Source organism: Triticum aestivum, chromosome 4D, assembly GCF_018294505.1.
Source record: "Triticum aestivum cultivar Chinese Spring chromosome 4D, IWGSC CS RefSeq v2.1, whole genome shotgun sequence".
In the NCBI taxonomy this organism is placed as follows: Eukaryota; Viridiplantae; Streptophyta; class Magnoliopsida; order Poales; family Poaceae; genus Triticum; species Triticum aestivum.
The window spans coordinates 220,405,982-220,412,605 of NC_057805.1; the positions used below are offsets into that span (position 1 = coordinate 220,405,982).

Here is a 6,624-nt window from a genome sequence, read left to right on the forward strand (position 1 = left end):
AGTTTGTTAGTTTTCCTAAAAACTATGTCACATTCGGTGACACAATGAGAATGTTTCTTTTTGAATTTCTCATATCATAAAATTGTTTATATGATTCAACACTTTTTTTGAATAATATTGTTCAACACCTTATTTTTAGTCGATTACGACTAATTTAGAAGGTCATAACGTGTACTGCGTTCTGATTGGTCCATGGACATGTCACGCAGATCGTGCTCAAACGCCGTCGGATGCTCTTGGATCTGACGGCAGCCCTTTCTCCCTCACCCCCTCCCCCTCTTTGTCTCAAAAAAGAAAAGAAAAAGAAAACTCCCTCACCCTCTCACCCCACAAACCCTAGCGCTCCAGATCCGCCACCCACCTCACGCGCTCCCTCTCCCCCATCGCCGCCGCCACCCCGCCGATCACATCCCTCCCGATTCAGATCCATTCTCCCCGATTCAGATCCGACCCCGCCGCCCGCGCCCGCGCGCCACCATCCGCTCCTCCTCGCCTCCTGGAGGACGTCTGCCGCTCTTCCTCCGCCCGTCCCGGAGGCCTTGGTCGGCGCCCTTCGCCGCAGGGCCGCCGCGCTCGTCCCGCCCTCGGCGCCGCACCTCCTTTTCCTCATGGCCTCGCACCTCCCCGATCCGTGTTCCTCGCACACTCACCGCTTCGCCTCTGTCTCCCACCACGCCGCACGCCCCACGCCGGAAAAGGGAAGGCGAACCACCTCCGCCCTCCCCTCGCCCCCGCGCTGGTCCCACCGCCGAGCCCAGTTCCCCTCCCTTCTCCATGCAGGCGCCGTCGCCATCAATCGATCTCCTGAGCAAGCGACCTCCCTCCCCGATCTACTCGTTGGCTCTGGCGGACGAGCCGGAGGGGCGAGGGGAGGGGGAGCGTGGACGCCAACTGGCGACCCACCCAAGACTCAGATCCCGCCACCACGGCCGCCGGAGGCGGGGTTGACCCGAACGCACCGGCGCCCCACCGCCGGAGGCGACTGGCGCTCCGGGCTCCATCCCGAAGCCCGCGCCAGGATCGTTAGTAAGATGTAAGCGGCGACCTCAATCTTTGATTTGATCCTTTATCCCCTTGATTTACTGGAGCACTCCTTCCAGATCCAGTCGCACTCCTCATCCAGCTCCATGTCTCCTGGTGCGGCGGCACAGTGGGAGGATGTGAACGTGCGGCCGCCCAGGGGTGGTGGTGGTGGTGACCTACCTGCTCGTCCCTCGTCCTCATCATCGGCCTCTCCGAGGTCGCTGCTGGGGCAATCTCCATGGGCCCTTGAGGGTAATTTCCGATCCCTCCTCCGCAATTCTAATTCTGCAGTAGTACAAGGCTTCCATCTAAGATAATGTCCGACTATATTAGACTGCATGTATTGCTAATAGTGAATCTACAGTAGTATTTCTGCACATCCTAGCTAGTGATGAATACTTTTCATTGCATGGCCTGACTAATGACTCGCATTGGAGCCATTTATTAATCTCGTACTACTAGTTGAGCTTCCAAATGTAACTTATGGAAATATCAGGTTATCCTATGATGCAGAAATCTCATATTTGCTGCATCTTTCCAGTTTATTAAGGAAGCACCGAGCTAGCTTGAGCAGTAAAAAATGAACACTTGGTAACATTTACTACAACCCCTGATTTTGCTACATCATTTTTATAGTTCAGAAAATCTGGGGCTATACATTATTATTGCATATTTATTGAAAACTGACTGACTGTAATAGTATTCAGAAAATCAGGTTGATGGTCAGATTAGCCCCTTTCAAATTTCATATATTAATCAATGGAGCACTAGCAGCCAACCTTGGAGATGGGCGTGCAAGTGTCTGACCTCCAACCCTGAATGTGTTCTTCCCATATTTCTACAGCCAATAGTACCAAACTGCCATTACAAACATGTCACTCCACTAGCTAGCCGGCAACTCGATCTTAGTTTCCAAGCAAAAACAAAGCATCTTTCACCTTTGGCTTCTTACTGGCGTTATCAATGGCTGACATGTTTTGATATACTCAATCCTGCAATTTCTGTTACCGATTTTCAGCTTGACCCACTGTTTTGGTCAGTGATTTGCATTACTCTTGCCGCTGCTCTGCTTTGTACATACATAACCTAGGACTCTTATCTGTATTACATATTTTTCAGCTTGACCCACTGTTTTATTAAGTGAACTCCATGCAAACAACTAACTTTCTCTTGTTCATGTAGATGGAGTAGGAGGATGAGCAGCAGCAAATGAGCCTGATGGTGAAGAAGCACCTGATGACCAGAACTCGTTCAAGAGCTCTTTTGTCCTTCCAAAACAGGGTCTTGATGTCCCCCTTACAGAAAAATGTTCATACATGTTCCTGCATGATGCATGTGTGCATGTTGGATGGTCATATTCTGATCCTCCTAGCCATTGCACATGCCTGTATTCATATGGCCATTGTGGATAATTCTATGCTTTAATAATTCTCCTTATATATCACTGTTTATTAGTAAGAGATTTCTTCTGCTTGGCCATAACAACAATTTCATGTTGTTTCTTTTGTAATTCGACGGTTGACAATCTCATATATTACACTAGCTAATATATTACAACGGAATGATCAACTACTCTCATGGTCGATCCCATCCCATCTAGCATTATTTACCGTCTATCTGTCTGTATGTATTTACTCTGGAAAAAAATTCAGTCTGCACATCTGCATCTGCATTGCACAAGTACAGATGCATCCGCCCCTGCTATTTTCTTATTATACATTACATAGATGCATACATACGCCAGGCTATTTCTGTGTCTGTCTGTCTGACCTCTCAAGGATGCATATCTCGTTCGTATGTACTGAATTTTGTAACAATTTCGTTTTCCTCATACTTACAGGATGCTGCGCTCGCTACTTACATGTTTTCTGATGCCGCAACAAAGGACTATATGTGGTTTCTTCAGTGGGATTGTTGCTGTCGCTCCTCATGTTCAATAACATTTCAGCATTGGACCTGCTAGTCACCCAAGCCAAGCCTCGCATCGCTTCAACAAAGCGATACTTCTTCCAATCAACCCCTACTTCGGCTCTGCTCTTTTTCCATCTTCTCTTATTTAAGCTAAGAAAGATTCTGAGTTTGCATCCATCTCATTACACTAGCTAGCACAATATATTAGTTAAGGCAACTCTACTACATATCAATTTCCCCTACTCGATTGGTTCTATATTTTTAAAGTTGTTTCGTGGTGCATGAGCCCAACCTGAAGAAATATAGGCTTATGATGACTATTTTCCTTCTTAAGTAATCATAGTTGTTGGCTTCGGTAGCTTGCTGGATATGCTTTAGTTATATATAGAAATGACGTGCCTTCTATGCTTAAATGATTGTTTGGCTCTATATAATTGTTGACATGAATATCTTGACTTCCCAAACAAGTAAAGGACTGTACCTATGCAGACTGTCCTAACAAAACTGAAAATAAAAATTGAAGCATGAAATAAGCAATAAGTGGCTGATTTTTATTTGCATGTTAAGCTGAAAGTTGTAGCCAAGGCTTATATATTACGAAATATTGTCACACCTCTGAGCTTCTACTGTTGTTAGGGACATCGTAGTGTGATCTTCATGATTTTTCGCTTGAAGATGTACTGATTCATTAGTCAAGCAGAGACCAAAGTCATCTTTTGCTACTGCTAGCTCTATGGATGTTTATTTACCTGCAACTTCTGCCAGCTCTAACTTGGTTATATAGCAGTTCAATTCAGTCAATCTGTTGGAACTAGTTTGTCGATTACTTGTATCCAGATTTTATATCCTGCCCTATGCCATTGTCGACTTGCTTAGGTACATAATTGTTATGTCTTGCAATCTGGTATTGATGATTGTCAATGTATTCATTTATACCTTTCTAGGTAACCTTGTATGTGACCCAGCTGATCTGTATATCAATGCTCTGTTTCCAATAGATGTATGCTGATGCCTGATGGATGATTCCTTAAAACTTCACTGTTGCAGTAGCATTTTTCCTTAGTGCATAGATGTATGAGCGATCACTTATGCTTGAAACCTTGCTCTCTTTCCCAGGAACCATCGTGGTCTGTGTCACTACTGGGGCAGGAGAGGAAAGACTGTTGGTGTCTCCAGGAAGCGATAAACTGCATCACAAAGATCCCCGCATAGCTTCACTACTACTGTGTTGGTCCATTTCCAGAATCGTAACGAGTGTTCTTGTTTATATGATTACCTTGGATGATGCTTTTGCTTAAGGAGAGGCTCAAGAAGATCAAGTATAAACTCCTCCCCCTCTTGTTTGTTTTTGCTTCATACTGTTTGGTGGTTGATACATTACTGTGCAAGTTCTATGGTATGTGAGTTCTTTCTGTTGCTGCAAGCATTGACACAACATGTCATGTGCAGGGAGCTCCGCATCCGAGTTTCAGCCATCCTCTACAGCAAGGAGCTCTCGGCCAAAGGAGCAAGCAGCGCTGCTAGTTCCTTGAGGCCAAATCGAGTAAGATGGCAAACCATGGCGTGTGGTGCCGTATTTTGCTTCCGAGAACAGTACTGTTTATTTGAAGTGAGATGTACTCGTCTAGTGCCTGGCAAAAAAATGAAGGATGAAGTGTCATGTACTGTCTATGTTGTAGTGAGCTGTAGTAGGAGTGAAATGAAAATGTATCTGCTGTTGTATGTGCTATTTCGCTGTAATGTATTGTGTACATTTTACTTGAACATTAAATTCTCCAGAAAAAGTGTTCTTACTGGACCTGATAGTGGCCACGGCCCAAATATACTTGTACTATTAAGATGCCATGGCCCAAAATAACCTGGGCTGAAAAGCTATTCAGAATTATTATAAGCAGGCCTCGACTCAAATAGAAAATAGAAACAAAAGGGAAACAAACTATGTGGAAAGGTAAAGGATCATTATAGAAAAGGCCCAAAAACATCAAGCAAAAAAATATGACCTTTCTGTGACCAATAGTCAACGTCACAAGTTGACATATTTCTTGTAGTGATAAAATCTTCACCATCGGGATCGTAGAATCAGAGGGGCCAGTTTGAATCGTAAAGTCGAAGAATCGTCTAAGAGAATCGCGATTTTGACAACCTTGGAATAAACACTCATCTTGAGAATAACACATCTAGCATGAAAAATATTGGCCACCCAATGCCGCTTCATGAGCGGCACGAGCACACAAAAAGGAAATTCATTTTGAAAATTTAGAGATGGCACATACAAATTTACTTAGAACGACACGGAAATACCGCATATAGGTAGGTATGATGGACTCATATGGCAAAACTGGGTTTACTGATTTTGGATGCACAAGTAATATTTCTACTTAGTACAAGTGAAGGCTAGCAAATAGATTCAGAAGCAACCAACCAAGAAATGAAAATTCACATAAACGAGCATTAAGCATAACTAACACCGAATAATGCACCACAAGTAGGATGTAATTTCACAACATAACTATTGACTTTCGTGCTTGCATAGGGAATCACAAACCTTAAAACCAATATTCTTTCTAAAGCATAATTACTCACCAACATGGCTCACATATCACTATCATCATATCTCAAAACTATTACAAATAATCAAGTTCATTTTGTGCAATGATCTTCATGAAACTTTTTATTATACCCCTCTTGAATATCTATCACTTTGGGACTAATTTCATATGTTGCAATTGCTTTTGACGAGCTCAAACAAATTTAGGTGAAGAACATGAGCACAAAAAATTTCATCTATCAAAATAATCTAAGTGAAGCATGAGAGAATTTGTTCAAAAGTTTTACTAACTCTCAAATAAATTTAAGTGAAGCACGAGAGTATTTATTCAAAAATTTACTAACTCTCAAATAAATCTAAGTGAAGCATGAGAGTATTTCTTCAAAAATATTAAAGCACACCGTGCTAAAAAAGATATAAGTGAAGCACTAGAGCAATTCCATAGCTCAAAAAATTTAAGTGAAGCACATAGAGAGATTCTAATAAATCATAGCATAATTTTGACTCTCTCAAATAAATGTGTCCAGAAAGGATAGGTGAGACAAACTAAAAAGCAAAACAAGAAAAGACTCATATAATACAAGACGTTCCAACCAGAACACGTGATATGTGACGTATAAAAATATAGCTCCGAGTAAAATTACCGATGGTTGTTAGAAGAAAGAGGGGATGCCTTCTGGGGCATCTCCAAGCTTAGTTGCTTGGTTCTCCTTGTATATTAACTTTGAGTGCCATGGGCATCCCCAAGCTTAGGCTCTTTTCACTCCTTATTCCTTCATCCATCGTGATCTCACCCAAAACTTGAAAACTTCAATCAGACAAAACTTAACAAAACCTTTGTGATATCCGTTAGTATAATAAAACCAATCTTCGCTTTAAGTACTATTGAAAACCCATTCATATTTTGTTTTTGCATTATACCTAATGTATTCTAACTTTACCATGGCTTATACCCTCCAATACAAACCATAGATTCATAAAAACAAGCACATAATGCAAAGAAAACAGAACAGTTTGTATAGATGCAAATTTTACTCATACTTCTGTAACTCCAAAAATTCTGAATAATTAGGAAAACAGAGGCAATTTGTAAATCTATCTTGTGTAAAAATTTAAAATTTATAGTCGCTTCTGCGAATTTA

The 6,624-nt window shown here is 42.1% G+C and overlaps 1 long non-coding RNA gene across 3 annotated transcripts; it reads left to right on the plus strand.

Moving 5' to 3' along the window:
- The first annotated feature begins 308 nt into the window (after positions 1-308).
- Positions 309-4,732, plus strand: LOC123097332 (uncharacterized). 3 transcript variants are annotated; one of them, XR_006447047.1, is made up of 5 exons: positions 311-1,033; positions 1,101-1,275; positions 2,206-2,374; positions 2,864-4,253; positions 4,384-4,732. It is a non-coding gene; the product is annotated as an uncharacterized lncRNA (long non-coding RNA). The 3 variants fall into 3 exon arrangements; XR_006447046.1 differs by having other exon boundaries at positions 312-1,033; positions 2,206-2,304; XR_006447045.1 differs by having other exon boundaries at positions 309-1,033; positions 2,206-4,253.
- The last annotated feature ends 1,892 nt before the right edge of the window (positions 4,733-6,624 follow it).